General features: G+C 30.7%; 1 protein-coding gene and 2 long non-coding RNA genes across 3 annotated transcripts in view; 2 read left to right on the top strand and 1 right to left on the bottom strand.

Moving 5' to 3' along the window:
* LOC115876734 (neurogenic locus protein delta) overlaps positions 1–16,927 on the bottom strand; it is an 89,318-nt gene that overhangs the window by 40,420 nt on the left and 31,971 nt on the right. The gene's annotated exons all lie outside the window — the stretch shown is intronic.
* Positions 15,249–15,759, top strand: LOC115876735. The gene is made up of 3 exons (XR_004049197.1): positions 15,249–15,375; positions 15,439–15,568; positions 15,633–15,759. It is a non-coding gene; the product is annotated as an uncharacterized LOC115876735 (long non-coding RNA).
* On the top strand, positions 15,939–16,688 carry LOC115876736. Its single transcript, XR_004049198.1, has 3 exons — positions 15,939–16,134; positions 16,193–16,273; positions 16,586–16,688. It is a non-coding gene; the product is annotated as an uncharacterized LOC115876736 (long non-coding RNA).

Here is a 16,927-nt window from a genome sequence, read left to right as displayed (position 1 = left end):
TAAGTGAGAACTATTATTCTGTCTAGCAAAGACGACGTAAACAACAGTTGTTCCTATCGTTGAAAAATAACCACGCTTAAAAAAGCTTTACGTAAATTACAGCCTCTGATTGACAACCAGCAATGTTACTAGTACTATTTTTATGTTTAAAAAAATAAAAAATCTATATAATTTCTTAAGAATCATGTTGAAATGATAGAGATATTAGAGTACTGATTGTGGATCATCTCAATAGACGAACTTTATTGTACAAAACGAAGGTACCTCATATAATATACTATACCGGGTGTTTTTCAAAAGTGGCTCACCCCTATAACTTTATAATTTTTTCAGATAAACAAACGATCAGGACTGATTGCCGTATTCATTTGTTTTCGGTTACTTCCTGTTTCACCGGAAATGACTACAACTTTTAATTTTTAAATAACACCCTCGATATTTTTTTTTAACTTTATTCGATAGAAACATTAGACGATCAATAATCTATTTTTCCAAGGCTTCTTGATTAAAACTTAGTGTTTTTAACACAGCCATGGCACTCTAGATTGAAATTTAAAACACGATTTTTTTAATCAAAAATGTCAAAAATTGACATGTGATGTATCATTCAGAGTGCCATTTTCTATCGAATAAAGTAAAAAAAATACCGAGGGTGCCATTTAAAAACAATTGAATACGTCAATCAATCCAAATTTATGTCATATACTTACATCTAAGTCTTGTTTTTTATCTGAAAAAATAAAAAAGTTATAGGGGGTGAGCCACTTTGGAGAAACACCCGGTATACATGTTAACAGAAAAATGTTAGATTGCCACTTATTTACATCACATAGATTTACGTTTATTACATGATGTCGAAGAAAGTACCCATCTACGTCTCTATATGGTTTGGATTATGTAGATTTCGTAATATAATAGTTACGTAAGATTTACCATAATTGGTGAAGGGTGTTATTGAGATTTATATTTTAAATTAATTTTTATTATATAATACAAGGTGTTTTTAACAAATTCTTCTGCACGAGCGTTACGTGGCGAGCTTTATTTTTGAAAAACAAACGTATGGCTCGGAATCAGCTTTCTAGCCCCCATAGGCCGGCTTATTAATTGCATTTTTACCAGACAATTATAAAAAGGGACACGGCACCTGTAAAATCTAGAGGATTGACTTTGGTTTTTGGTTACACCTGCCTTAATGCACAGCAATATGCGTTGCAGCTGCAAATCGAAAAGGACGAAATATTTATCCCTTTTTTATTCTTTATTTTTTAGCGATTATGACTTTTGACTAAAACATCTCGTTTAATTAGGACCGTAAATATCAAGTCCAATTTAGATTTAAGATTGTCCCCATGGCCGCTTTGACCAAAAAAATTCCTCAACTTTCTTGCTTTTCCATTTCCTTTTATTGAATCTTAATATAAGTACGCGTTTTAATGAGGACTTTGTAGGTTGACTTTTTGTATTAATTTAACAATAAGTTTCCCACCTTATGCGTAATTTTAACTGCAGTCATATGACAGTAACAGGTTTTGAATGTGACCTATGTCAGTTACTGTCGAAATAGTCCCTTCTCTCGGTGAATAGACTTATATTACGTTTTATATTTCGTGATTCTCTAGTCTTTTTTCATTTTAATACGAGTTTGATTGCTTTTTGAATGTCTTGATTTAAAAATTGTTAGAAGCTACAGCTGCTAGAAGATAGAAAAATAAGGCGAATTTGAATGCATTCACTGGTAAGGTCCCCAAAAAGGCAAACAGACGTTTTTCTCTTTCTCAATAATTGTAATTTTTTTCAAAAAAGTCCTGGATATTTCGCCACTTGCACTGTAGGAAACCTACAAAATAAAATAGTTATTTTTTGTAAACACTGCTGCGCTAATCCAACGAAGACCAAATTGTCAGCAGTAATGTACTAATAGACAAATTTGCCTAACGGGCAAAAAAATGCCTAACGTTTCGGGAAGTATATTTCTTCCCGTCGTCGAAAGCAAAACAACACAAAGGACGAAGAACGCTTTATTGTGGCTTTAGTATAATAATTTTTCCATTGTTAAAATTTATTCTGTGTCCTGCGTTCCATGAATGCTGACAAATCTTAGATTTGTGAAAATCGCCCTTTCTCAAATAAAAAAAAATTAACGGATTTAAAATTCTTTATAAGAATCTTAAATCCGTTAATCTTAAATTATTAATAATCTTTAACTCTTCAATCAATTCTCGTATCATTTTTCCTATTTCTAAAAGACAAGTGAACTAAAAATCTACAACAGAGTCCAATTTCGCAGTAAAATTATATTTTGGAGAAAATTTTTTGAAAAATACTAAATCTTCAGTGGTTCTGGCAGTAGTCTCAGTATCTGATCCGTAAATGTGACGAGTGAAATTGATAGTATGACGACATATAACAATGTTGGCGTGCACATTTTTGTTTTAATTTGATGCAACTACCTCAGATATAACGGTACATATTAAAAAGCTGCAAATGAAAATGAAGATTGCCTAATTAACATGAACTTTATATTGTGCCTGATACAGAGTATTTAATATACCGGCACCTGCTAAAATTCCTTATTTATGCAAGCAGTCCCCCGTACCTTTTTCACCACCAAACCGAAAGTGTATCACTTCCGCAATAATATTGCATTGGCAAGGTGTTAGGGTCCTTACAATTTACACGGATAGTTAATAATATACTTTCGACGTACATATTTTACAGGCATCAAATCAATATCGATATACATATACTTAAACGACATATAATTTATATAATTTTACATAAAGATATTTCAGCTTTGTCACTACATATATATGTTCAAAATTCATGTATTTTTTGTAGTAGCATTAATCTACAGAAATTCGTTTCTGGATTTCTAAACCTGTGACTTTTTACATTTTTACAGAAATTTTGAATTTTATATATTTGTTCTAGAGACGTTTGGGCTGACTGAATGTCTTCATTGGCAACATTTTGATGAAAAATAAATTGCTATTTTTAAAAACCTACATCTGTTTCTTTTAACTTGCTCATTTTACTCTTTTATCTCCTGGTATTTTAGTTGAAATGCCAGGATATTATTTTCATATACTTCTATATTAGATTTTAAAGTTTTATATTATTGATGCTAAAGAAACTATGTATATATAAAATGATTAAGTCATTGATTTTAATTTTGGTATAGAAATATACTTAGTTTTTGATTTGCTGCATTTTAGCTTGACCCAAAAAGTGCAGATGCACATACCGCTATTTTTTCCTGATAATAACTAATAGACATAATGATTTTAAATGTTCATTGAAACTAATTTGATTCATTTTATTATCGATAGTATATATCTCAATATTCCACGAAAAAATATAGCCAATATGATTTTAAAAAAATATACGTTCTCGTAAAATAATCATTCATGTTTTTGACTTTAGCTATTTGTGTGTGTTTATGTGATGTATTGTTTACTGTTAATGATGAATCCGTTTCTTAGATGTTGTTGATTCAACTCTAGCTTCCAAATACGTGTTTTTGACCTGTTTTTGGAGTTGATAAATGTCGAATTATAGCACGCTTTTCTTTAGTGTGGTCGTGAGCGTTATAAGATCATATTGTCAAGTAAATAATATTAATTTTAAAAAAATATATAAAGACCCACCAACCAAAACGGTCATTAAGCATGGAAAGTTTCATTGTTTGATCTTACTGGACTGTGGCGCGTACACCAACTGTTTAAAAAGACCTGCTTCTTTCATAAAACCTTCTTGCGTAGCGCATGGTACTTTTAAAAATATGAATATGTATTTTCAGTAGCCATTACATTCTTTGTAGCTATAATTTCTTTTTTTCAATGTGCTTGAAAATATCAGGATTCAAAGAATATTTCAAAAATTACTTCTTTTGAATAATTTAAGTCTAAATATTTATCGTCACACTAAATTTCCTCCAAAATACACTATAAAAGTCGAAAAAAGACTATTTTAAGTATCCTAACAGCTTCCTTCTCAGTCATGAGCAATACAGATTCCTGGTATAATCTGAACGGAGTTAAAAATAATTTAAAGAAACGGTTTTTAAACAGTCAAGAAATTCCTCATAGACGTTATAAATTGAAAAATATTTATGAATCAAAAATAGTTCATTCAAAAAATAATTACAAGCTAAGTAATAACGGATTTGGGAAATAAATTTGAAGTTACAACAACAAAAACGGAGAGAGTCTTTATTTGTGTTATATCGGAATGTTTGTGTACTTATATTTCTGTTATAAGCTTTAAAAAATTAAAATAAAAGTGTATTGTTAGTGAAGAGTATATAGGAGTGCTTGTATTTCTATTTTAGAAGACGTAAGGCAATATAGTAGTTGTTTTGTATGAAATAATAGCAGTAATGTATGTCCATCCACTGGAAAATAATGGTCTATACTTACTATATGGTTGAAAGCGTCTTATAGCGGAACATTATAACCAAATTTAACGTAAAACCCTGTTAGAAGGTGGAAACAAGGCGTCGTGAATGCAGAAAAAACCCTTCACCATACATATTTATTAGCAGCCACCTTTTTTGGCTAAATACTCTTATAATGAATTCGTTTAGAGGCAGCTTGACTTTAAATTATGAATAATTTGAGTTGCTTTGTTGAACATAACGGTAAAAAAATAACCAGTATGATTATTAGGGCTATTTTTATGTTCTTCTTTTTTCTTTAGCAAGTCTCTGTGATCGTTGTGACCTTGTTTTCATAATACCTTGTAACAATGATGTGCAAAGAGAGCTAAAAAACATAGGAAACCACAGCAAATATTTTCTATTGCTTCTAGCTTTTTTTCCTGTGCACCAAAATCGATTCTAGATATTATTTTACATAAAGATAATTATGCTTCATAGCTGAAATTAGCCAGAAAATAATGGATATTTTTGTAACGATTAATTTAATAACCATCATCAAATTGCTGTCTTTAAACGGATATGGTTAGAAAGGATTGCTTTCTTTTTAATTAATTAATAAAAAACTAATTGGTGTTTATTAAGCAGTGATGAAGCAAATTTATTATCACACTGTAATAGAATTATACAAGATATTAATAAAAATCGTATCGTAACTCTAAAGGACATCGAGTTGGCGATTCATAAACTCGAGGGAGGAGGACCATGGTCAGGTTTGATCTCCTCTATTGTAGATTCGGGACAACACCGGTATCAAGTCTAAGGACAGACCAAGTTAACGAGGTGGAGAAAATGGAGACAGATCCTCCACCTGACGAGTACCTTGGCTGGAGCTCCTCGATTGTGAGGGGCATGGAGGACCAAACCCCAACTGTAGCAAGGTGTATACCCTCCGAGGAATTGTTGGTAGAGGAGGATGGGAAATATCCTGTACTCTTTACAACAGGAAAATCCCCATGTATGATGAGTTTGGTTGTGATTTTGTGTTTGTAGATGTCCAGGAGGCAATATATACCATCAATTTAAAGGACTTCATTGTTCTAGTCTAATTTGATGAAATTCCTCTCCATATTTTTAGCTTCACAGGAATTAGGGCTTGTGATGGCTACTGGGTTAAATATAATCTTATAGATATAATTATTTGGGTTAAATCAACTTGCGAAACTTCAAAAATACATTAATCATGGCTACAATGAAACAAGCAAAATTATCATATCGTTTCTCACATTATCTGTCGACAACTGCATTGTCTGAGTAAAGGAAAGAAGGAAAAAGTCAATCTATCTCTTTTCCTGTGGCTCTTGTGGAAACTCTAAATGAAAATCTATTCATTTTTGTACGTCGAATTATGCATATTTCTCCAAGGAAACGATCTTTACGTTAGTTTTACCGCATTTTTATATAATACCATAACACGCAATTGAAAAACATCCTCAGCCAGTTCTTGAGAGCGGATGCGAAGAAAATGCAAAACAGAAGAATATGCATCCCAATTGTTATGCGATATGTAAACGGCCTTTATGTGTTAAAGACATAAGCCGTTTCAACATAATAGAAGTAAAGAAATAAATCTATATTTATTGTTCGAAGTCACGTAAAAGTGGCCTTTGCTTCTATTAGGGATTTACTTCTGAATACTTTAACGCCTGAGCTTCCTGGGAATTCTTTTTGCCTCAGTAATAGTTTGCCGTCCTTATTTATTTTTTAGATAGATAAAAAACGAGCTTTGTTTGATCAAAATACGCAAATAAAAAGCAGTAATAAATAATAAATAAAATAAGATTGTTTCTGATAGCTTACCGCCTGTGACGCTGAAAATACGGCAGCATTAAGAACCGTATAAATCATTAGGATAGTAAATAAAGACAAGTCTTAAACTGGAAGTCAATTAAACATACCGGTAAAAGATTTTATATACAAATTATTCCATCTTTAGCGAGATCGGCATTAATGAAGCTTTCGTGTCCAAATCGGCCCAGACAGACGCTATGTGTATGTTTTTGCCATCGTCTCTATTCAATACACTCACCGGCACGAAAAACGGGCACCTTAAAATTTTCATGTATTTTATATATCAGTTATATATTTTTTATGTTATATTATTTTATTTTCATTACTTTAAGTTATTTGACTTCTTTTATTGTCTCTTTCTAAATGAAAAATGAAAATTCCCATCTGTCAATTTTACGAGGGAATACCAATTGTTGATATTTTGGTGAAAGTTTGAAACACCTTGTTTTTTCGGAAATATTCTTTATTTATAAAGGCGTTTTTCCTTTATGAATAAATGTTAGTGTCTGTCAAAAGCGAATATCTCCTACAAAAATAAAGCTATTGAAATGAAACAACAAATAAACTATCGAGAAAAGATGTACCTAGATGATAAAATGACTTTTAAATGTCTTTCTTTGTTAACATATTCCACAGGGTGTTTTAAACTGTCACCAAAATATCAACATTTTGTTTTCCCTTGTATAATTGACGGATGGGAATTTTCATTTTTAATTTAGAGAGAGATACTAAAAAGTCAAATAATTTAGCTAAAAATTGCTTAAAAAATCATCAAAATCGGCATACTAGAACAAAATATATTAAACTTTGAAATACATCAAAATTTTAAGGTGCCCGTTTTTCGTGCCGGTGAGTGTAGCTGTAACCGCTTCTTCGCAAACAATGGCGATTTTAAACTAACTGTTATGTTTATAAGTTCACACGTTATACAACTGTATAATTCAATTACTGATATATGCGTAATGACAAACTTCATATATGAAAATAGATCTTCCACCGTTTGGATCCGTTTCAAAGCAAATGCCAAGGATTTTAAGGGGTGATTACTTGTTCAAAATAAAGGGTAGTTTGATATTTTCATTTCAAATTGGTATGTTTTATGAAAAAAATATAAGATGTATAAAGGTTTCTAATTATACTACACCATCCAAATTTATTTTTCCAGTTGTATAAGTTTCTAAATTTAGTTAACAAGAACAATTTTTTTTCAATCTTAACCCCTCATCATCATAAATGGAAGAAAATATATGCAGATAGTATGCTTTCATAGTAGTAATTAGTAACACTGTCATTAAATTTTCTGTCATCCATTTTGTCAAAACTTTTATTTGCTAATTAAAAGGTGGAGAATAATATAATATGGACCATTGTAGTCTTACGAGAATAGATGTAGGGGACGTTTTAACCATCATCAAAAATAGACCAAAAATCAAGGGTTCAAGAAATTAATTTTCTCACAAAACCAAGGTATCTAAAACTTTAAAGGTGTATATATTCTGAATCTACATAAAATTTCCTATAAATACCGATATTTTCATAATTTTATAACTATGTTTACTATCTTTCTAACATCTCTGAAAATGAATAAAAAATAGCCAAAAATGGACATTTTTCGACATCATAAAAATTGCCGATTTTTGCCATGTCATCGATTTTGTTAAAACTGCTGTCATTTACTAATTAAAAGGCATAGAATAAGGCAATATAGGCCAATGTAGTCTTACGAGAACAGTAATGGATGTGAGAGACGTTTAACCATCATCAAAAATAGCCCAAAAACAAGGGTTCTAGAAATTAATTTTCTCACAAAACCAAGGTATCTAAACCTTTAAAGGTGTATATATTCCGAATCTACATAAAATTTCCTACAAATACTGATATTTTCATAATTTTATCACTATGTTTACTATTTTTCTAAGACCTATGAAAATGTGTAAAAAATAGCGCCAAAAATGAAAATTGGCGATTTTCGTCATGTCACCGATTTTGTTGAAACTGCTGTTATTGACTAATCAAAAGGCGTATAATAATGAAATATAACCCATCGTAGTCTTACGAGAACAGTAATGGATGTAAGGGACGTTTAATTAAACAAAATAAATAATATATACATATATATAACAGGAAAAGCGGTATTTATTTTTTGTAAAATGGAAATTCAACTAATAGTATATTTCTAAAAATAAAGATTGATTTAAGTAGTGAAACTCTTTCGAATAATTCTACTTTTTTGGGTCAAGGATCAAAAAAAGAGTTTGAAAAATCTTCGAAAAGCCAAACAAATCGTGTTTGTTTGCGTCTTTTCTTATATAAAGCATCCATAAGCTCGTCGGCACGATATTGCGGGACGGTAAAACTGTGATATTATCAAAACCAAATATGAATTTCGTATGTATTTGGACTGATTACCTGTAAGACGCAGCTGTGAGACAGATGCCGTGGAGAAGGCAGCTGGGTATTCCTTTCCTCCACCACTCACAATACGCTAAGAAACTGCGCCACCAGCGGAACCACACCAAGAAGAACCCATTTCTTAAATTTCATCTACTTAGAATCAGTTTCCTAGATTTTTTAAACTTCGATAATTTTTTGAACTGAAATCTTTAATATATTTATAACTTTATTATGTTCCTTGTATGTTACTTTTTTTCTTTTTACATCCATCCTATCAAATAATACACTGATAATAAAATACCATACGAAAAAAAAAACGGTGTCACAGTGGTCTTTGAATATGTAATTTATTAAAAATAGCCAGAAGAACTTGATAAATAAATATAAAATTTATAACTGTATGTAATTCTTATAAATGATCGTTTTAAAGACCACTGCCTTTTTTCATCATGTTCTGTGTACAGGGTGATCAAAGAAAAAGCATTTTTGTGTTATATCGGCTTTTATATATAAGCTTTTAGGCAATGTGAAGATACACAATTCAAGAGTTTTCAAAATTATTTATTAAGAGTCTGTCCATTTCACTTTCACTAGTCGGAAAAAGTAGTTTTTTACACAAATGAAGAAGGAAATTAAAGATAAAGCGTTGTACTATATCCGTATTGTAGCAAATTTTTAGACAACTTCTTTATTTTTAAGATTTTTTTATGGCATTTTTCTCGGAAGTAATAAAAAGTAAGTTAGTGAATTTTGGCAGCAATGGGACGATATGATTTTGTAACAAATTGCTCGCTATTTTATGGCAAATGCTGAAGTTCTGCAAACCTTAATCAAGACTTAATCAAAGCACGTGTGTTTGGAATTTTGGGTATGGCTTAACACTGATGATTTCTGAAATATAATATATATTATTTCCTTCGGCCACACACCCCTTTACCCGACCCCTGAGATCGAGCCGAACAGTACAGCGTACGAGTAATAGACTATGCATCCTTATTATCCTACTTTATTACTGTATTTTTAAATTCTAGATAAAATCCTATAACTTTTATATATATTATTTAACTAACATTTTACCTAAAATAAGTAGTTTTTCTAACATTTTGTATTTATTTAAAAATAAAGAAGGAACTTAAAAATATTTCTTAATTAAAAGCTTCTATGCACTTTCTTGTCCAAAATACAATGGACCTTGGAACGAAACCTAGACAGCTGTAAATTCACTAAGCTAGGTAGGGCTCCTCTTTGACACAAATGAAAGAACCTTTTATATATCTGGTGGGGCGAGTAAATTTGATCCTGAAGGAGCGGATGACAAATATTTTTAACATATTTAACGGCAAAGTATGAGGTCAATAAAGCCTTTAACGTGATTTATAGACCATTCGATTGAGATAAATCTGATTCTAAGAACAAATAATGGTTATACAATTTTGTTTTGATCGGAAAGAATATGTACTACAATCGTAATCGGTTGTTATAATTAAGTTATAAAAATAATTCGCTCAAGATATGATAAATTATTTATAATTGAAGATGAACAGATGGTCTTTAGATAATCAACTGGCTTTGTTATTTTGCTAAAATATACAGTATTCTACTACGACATTCTTCTGTCAAGGAGTATTCTAAAAGCTCGTCGTGTCAATTTAGCGTTCCGCCAAGTTGGCTGTGGTGGATGTCGACTTAATTTTGAAGTCAGCGCGTGTCAGAAGCAAGCAAAAAAACCGTCGCTGCTGTCAATTTAAAGTCAATTTTTCTTAGGCTTACACGGTGTGTCTAATTAGTTCAAACTCATGTCGTTGTTCAAGGCTCTTGTCTAGGGGCCATTACTTGGTTTCATTCAATGCTTGCGACCAAGACATAATAAATTTCCGGTCAATTGCGAGGTTGCCGCGTCTCACTATACCTTAACTGCACACGTTTTTTTTTCATTGCTTTGTATTATTGAATTTTTATAAAAATTTAATTTTACTTATACCGGGTGGTGCATCGTCGTTGGAACCATAGGAAATTTTGAACTGTCCAAATATTGGATCTTCTATTCATTTTACAGTTAAAGCGTAAATAGATTTTTCAAAGATCTGCGTATGCTGAATACACAAACCAAATTTAAACAATTCTGGACAAGCCGATTTTAGGTAATTCAAGAAAAATTACATCTATTTTTAAATTAAAACTGAACAGGTACCAATGCAAACTAGGCAAATGTTTTTCTTCATGTTACAGTTCTTTGAGTTCTTCTTCAGTCAATTCAACAACATGTGATACAAGTTCCTAGATCTTTTACATCTTCCTGCTGTAAATGATTAAATCCTTTTCCAGTCAGCAACTTTCCTAAATCAGCAATTTCTTCCATATGATCCTTTCCTATCTAATATAGAATTAATAAAATCGCGTATAAATATATATGTAGACTTTTGTGTCAGTGTTTTCTATTGAAGTAATAATCAATAACAGTTTCTAATAACATAATATATTGGCTATTGATAATGGATTTGTGAAATCAGTAACGGTTATTTCTTGAAAGCGCAATAAAAATAAAACAAAACGGCCGAACCATATGACTGAAGGTCTTGGGAACAGAAAACTGTCACCAATTAATAAACGATCAAAAAGTAAATCGAGCCCGACAGGAAGAAAAAAAGCATAAACTGAAACAGTAACCTGTTTGGCTGTATGGGAAAGGTTTTTTTCGGAGCAATTTTGAAGAAGCTACTTGAAAAAACCGCGGCAACTGTGCTGGTCAGTTTGCCGGAACTACGGCTGGCCAATCTCGAACTCCTGGACTACGTCTTTCACGTTTCCTTACCTTTTGTCCCGGCCCAACTGCACAACCGGTCTAATATTACTTCGCTTTAAACGACGGTGATGTAATATGATATTCGTAATAGCCTAGTGTTTTTTTATATTCTAAAAATGTATCTAAAATATTTTTATTTTCATTAATTTATATATCCTGTATTTTGTCACACAAAACATTCTTGTAAATAATATTTATACCTTTGTGGCGAATTAATTTCTTAAAATAAAAAAAATAAGAATAGAAAATAATTTTTCTAAATACCTACATACAAGATTTGTCAACAGTCATGTGACAGGCCACAAAGTATACTATACAGGGTGTCCCAGAAATAAGTGCAAGGGGTAGTAGATCTAGTCAAAAGAAACATTTTTTCTCTTTGCCATTTTTCAAGTAAGTCCAAAATAACCGAGTTATGTTACTTTGAAAATTTAAACAAAAAATGCTTTTTTGCTTAAATTTTGAGAACCACTGGATCTTTTCTGAATTTTCTTTCATGTAAATTTAATCTACTACCTATGTTGCCATATCATCAAGAAATTATGTTTTTTAACTCACACTTGTTTAAGACACACCACTGACAAGCTGGAAGCTGGTTTCTTTCATAATCATCAGAATTACTATACAGAGTGAGTGTTAAATAAGTACAAATATTTTTAGGGGTTTTAGGGTGTATTTCGACCCCAGAAACACGATTATGAGGGTTTTCCGCGAAAAAAAGTTGGAAAATTTGGAATTTGTTGAAAAAAAATTATCGTTTAGTTTTTAGTTAAAAAATATAATTTCTTGTTAATATAACAATATAGGTAGTAGATTAAAGTTTTAGAAAGAAAACCCAGAAAAGATCCAGTGGTTCTCAAAATTTAAGCCAAAAATATTTTTTTTATTTTCAAATTAAAATAACTCGGTTATTTGAAAAACGGTAAAACCAGCCCTGAAAATATTGGCACTTATTTAAGACTCACCCTGTACAATACATTAACGATACATCTATATAGAGAAATACTGATATAAAGATGTATAGGTAAGCGTTTTAATTTTATTTATAGTTAGGCAAAATAAAAGCACAAAAAATTTGAATTTCCTACCAAAAAGGAAACAAGAAAATGCGTCGTGCGCGTTGTACTGGACCTTAACAGCTCCAATTATTCTGACCCCTTGTATTCCTAATAAGACGATACCATAGCAATTGTTAAGACGTTACGTTTTTTCTGTACCGTATTTCATTTAAATATATTTTAATGATAGTGCCCTTCCTGTAAGCTCACGAAATATATGAGATGTTTCATTCATTAAGTTTAACTTTATAATAACCGATTATTTACAATTTTTAAGAAAAGCAAGTTGATAATTAAATATTCTTTATTAACGCATAAAATTGTTTGTGTCCGTGGATTCTAAACCAAATGCTATTTTACGAAAACATGTTGTATATACATATATATTTGGGTTATGATGTCTTATTACCACTAATTTGAAATCCTTGAAAACTTTTTTAAGTATATATATTTCGAAGTTAATTAAAATACCATTACTAAAAATTGTAGGTTTCCTTCTGTGTATTCCTTTCAATTTCCAAGAGACATACATATATGCTATACATATGCCAAATGACATTTGTTTATCTTTTGTATAGAATAGAGCGTTTCGTACTTGTTGATATATGCCAGGTAGACGTGGATTTTGAAAAAGAAGCTTTCTTTTCATATTAAACAATGCCGCTTTGAGAGTCTGTAAGATACACGCACAAAAGAAGAGAAAAGGTCAGAAATCAGCAGCTGCTACGTTTTTGGCACGCGCACATATGTGCAGGAGGCACGTGCTCTAAAATGTCAGATGTGCGCATGCTCCCGAAAACACAAACAGGTTTATGCTCGGGTAGTATCTAGTAAAATCGAGGGGGATCATTTTTTTGGCGCCAAATCTCTTCCGTGTGCCCTATCCCTCATTGCTTGTCTTTTCATCAACCCTATTCCATTTTTCTATCGTCAATTTTGAACTCAATGAATAGAGTTAGGATTACCGTTATACCGTTTTCTTTTCATAAAATGGAAGGTAATCATATAATTCAGGCTCAAAGTATGATATATTTCATGCCGAAATATAACCAGGAAATTAATGATAACTTTTTGCCATTTGTATTTCAAAAATTAAAATTTGCATTGGGATTAGAGTAATGTAATAATTGCATTCCATGACCAAGGTAGGTCTTGATCTTGGTCTTGCTTGCAAGACCCTTGCAAGTCTTACACTTTTTTAATAGATTTATACCAGAGAAAATAATGCAAATGAAACTTATAAAAGAAACAATATTTGTCTCGTAGTTCCTCAAAAATTAATATTCATATTTTTATTCTGTTTTTAATAGTGTTTTTATTTGTACATACATATTTAATTCTGTTGCTAAATAATTGTGATTATTTACCTACAAGTAGTTCCTTAATAGTTATTTATAAATTGCAGACGCACATAAATAAATTACATTAAATACATACAGGGTGAGTCTTAAATAAGTGCAAATAATTTCAGGGCTGGTAGATCTCGATAAAAAAGAAACATATTTTCCCTTTACCGTTTTTCAAATAAATCCAAAATAACCAAGTTATTTAACTTCGAAAATTTCCAAAAAATTTTTTTTTGCTAAAATTTTAAGTTATTTTTTTTTTCTTTCTTCTAAATTTAATCTACTACCGATGTCGCCACATTATCAACAAATTGTGTTTTTTAATTAAAAACTAAACAAATTTCCAATTTTTTTGCGAAAATAACCTCATCTTGTTTCTGGGGTCGAAATATAGGTACTCCCCCTAAAAATATATGCATTTATTGCACTTATTTAAGACTCACCCTGTATATACATTGATAGTATTTTATTAATCAAATACAAGAGAAATAACAGAGGTACTAACTTTTAAACGCCGGTAACATGCATTTACCTCCAATTATAATTAGAACTATTCGAAGAGTTTTCTAATGTTAATTATTCAAAATATTAAATATCTAACTATATATAAACAGAAAATCAAAACTAATGGGTTATTAAGTGACGTCAGAAAAATCCCTACGAAAATTAATCAACAATCTGGGCTGGGGCTTTTAACTTTTTTAAAGAACGGATCGCAACTGCTCCAAACATCTGCACCGAAATAATTTATTTTATCTTGCGGGGGTGAATATATTCAACTAGGCCCCTGGCTATTTTTTACCACCCCAGCCGCAGTCCAAATTAGTCAACGCTATTAACATTTTTACAATTTAACCCTTTCACAGATATCTATTACGTAACGTACAGTTTCGATCAATAAATATTTATTACATTTTTGTACTAAAAGAATATTTTTTTGTTTTAATTCTGCAGTTTTCTCAAATTTTAGGCCTAAAGTGAATTGAAAATATAGTTGTTTTTCTTTAGAAAATATACATTAATTAAAAATGCAATAAAAGATTAAAAACACCTTGATTTATAAGTGTCTGGAAATAATATTAAAATAGAATTTTATGTTAGGTTTCACCATGCTACTGATAAAATTTGGCAAACTCTGTTAACTTGCTTTTAAAGAGACAGGTTAAAATGCATGTCAAAAGATGTTTTGTTAATATCCAGATTTAATATATATTATCCAAATGCGCCATATATAATCGGAAATTATATTAGAAAAAAAATGTTAATGAAAAAGGAAATATGGAGGAATCTGTAATAATTATTTTTAGAGGCATTTTAATTAACTAAGCATTAAATCTGACATTGTTGAAGTGTTTTAACAATTTTTATCTCCTTTTCCAGAATGCAACCGTATGGATACAATGCAGACACCTCCCACGGTACAGTTATCAAGTGATGCAAATTTTTGTGAGATCTTATTATGCCTATTTCTTTATTTCCACATAAAGAGAAGGCTTGCCGTTAGAACGGTTCTGGATGTATATTTCCTGACAATGGACGCTATGGGTAGGTTTCTTCAGTTTTCTAAAATATAATAGCTGTGGAAGTTTTATTTTTATTTCTTTTCAGTAATAGGGGTTGCTCTAAGGTCTGTTTGTTCTTGGAGCGGTTCCTAATGAGGTATAAGGACTGATGCAGTTTTAGAACGAAGATTTTGGGGACAGAAGCTGTCAGGATGAGACCAACGATATCTAATCAGGTGTGTTATTATACCATTAAACCATTTTTTATTTCAAACTAACTGCTTTCCTCTATTATTCCAGGTTAGTGCTAGGTCTCTTTTAGATTCGAAATCCGGTGTAATACTATATTATATAAACTTATTGATTTTTAAGTTCAATTCACGTAAAGTATGTTGTAGTACTTTCCATAAGTGATGTTCGAAGAGCCATTATTCTGAGTTTGAATGTTAGATTTTGATTATTTTTTTTATAAAATTTAGATAGATTTGGAAAAAATATAAAAAAGTCAATCATAAAATTGAATGAACATTGATTATTCATAATAATATAAGTATGCTCAAAACACCGGATTTAAATCTAACGTCGTTGTCTGTTTTGGTTGATTTTTATTGAGATGAAGCAAGTAGGAATGTGTTTTTGATCTCTAAGGGGGCTAATGTCCTCCTTATGAGACCTCACGAGACCTCAAGACCGAACCTAGTCAGGATTGTTCACGGGAGATGAAAAACTGTTAAGCTAGAAAGATATTTATTGGAGGCACTTGTAGTAGTTGTCATATATTGTCTACCTAAGAATATATAAGGTGAGTGACATCCTTTCTTCATGAATATTGTCTTGGTATAGTAGTTTTTTTATTGCAGTTTTAGCACGATAACAGGACAACACTCCTTTTAAGAACTTGAAGATGAGAGGTGATTGCGAGGCATCATAAATACAAAAAAGTAAGTGTTTTTTTTACTTCTTCCTCTCTGTTTTTTTTTTATGAATAAAGTTAATAATTAAAACAGGATTGCAGTTTTTAAATAATGTAATGAATTAAAACAGTAATTTTTGCCTGTGAATTTTACCATTTACCATTTTGATTATTAATATTTTATATAATATAGTAACTAAAATAAAAATAAATCTATATAATATGATCATATACTAGGTATAAGAGACGGATAAATAATCAGTATTAAAATATTTCCTATAAATGGAAAATTTAACAGAAAAATTCTGGATAACAAATTAATTTTTATTGTGTCTTCCAGACCTACACCAATATGGAATGAAGATACAAGGTGACCTGGAAAAATGACTAATTTCTAGTTTCATAATATGTCTATGATGAAGATCATTCTATGAAGATGATCGTAGAAGACTAATGTAATACTGTAAGTCTATAGTTTTTAATTATATTTTTTTTTAAATCCTTTTATTATAGTTTTTTAATAATTCATGCACATTCAATACAGCATCCAAGAATTAAAACGTTTTGAAATCATTCTATTTACAAATGAAATAAATATAGAGCGTACAACGTAAAAATTAATGGTCATAAAATGAGGAAGAGTACATACGGCTTGGAAATAAACGAAATTCAAAAGTGGACA

Source organism: Sitophilus oryzae, unplaced genomic scaffold, assembly GCF_002938485.1.
Source record: "Sitophilus oryzae breed Bouriz unplaced genomic scaffold, Soryzae_2.0 scaffold_1440_pilon_pilon, whole genome shotgun sequence".
NCBI lineage: Eukaryota > Metazoa > Arthropoda > Insecta > Coleoptera > Curculionidae > Sitophilus > Sitophilus oryzae.
The sequence above is the reverse complement of the archived record's forward strand: the minus strand, read 5'-3'. Positions and strand labels throughout refer to the sequence as shown.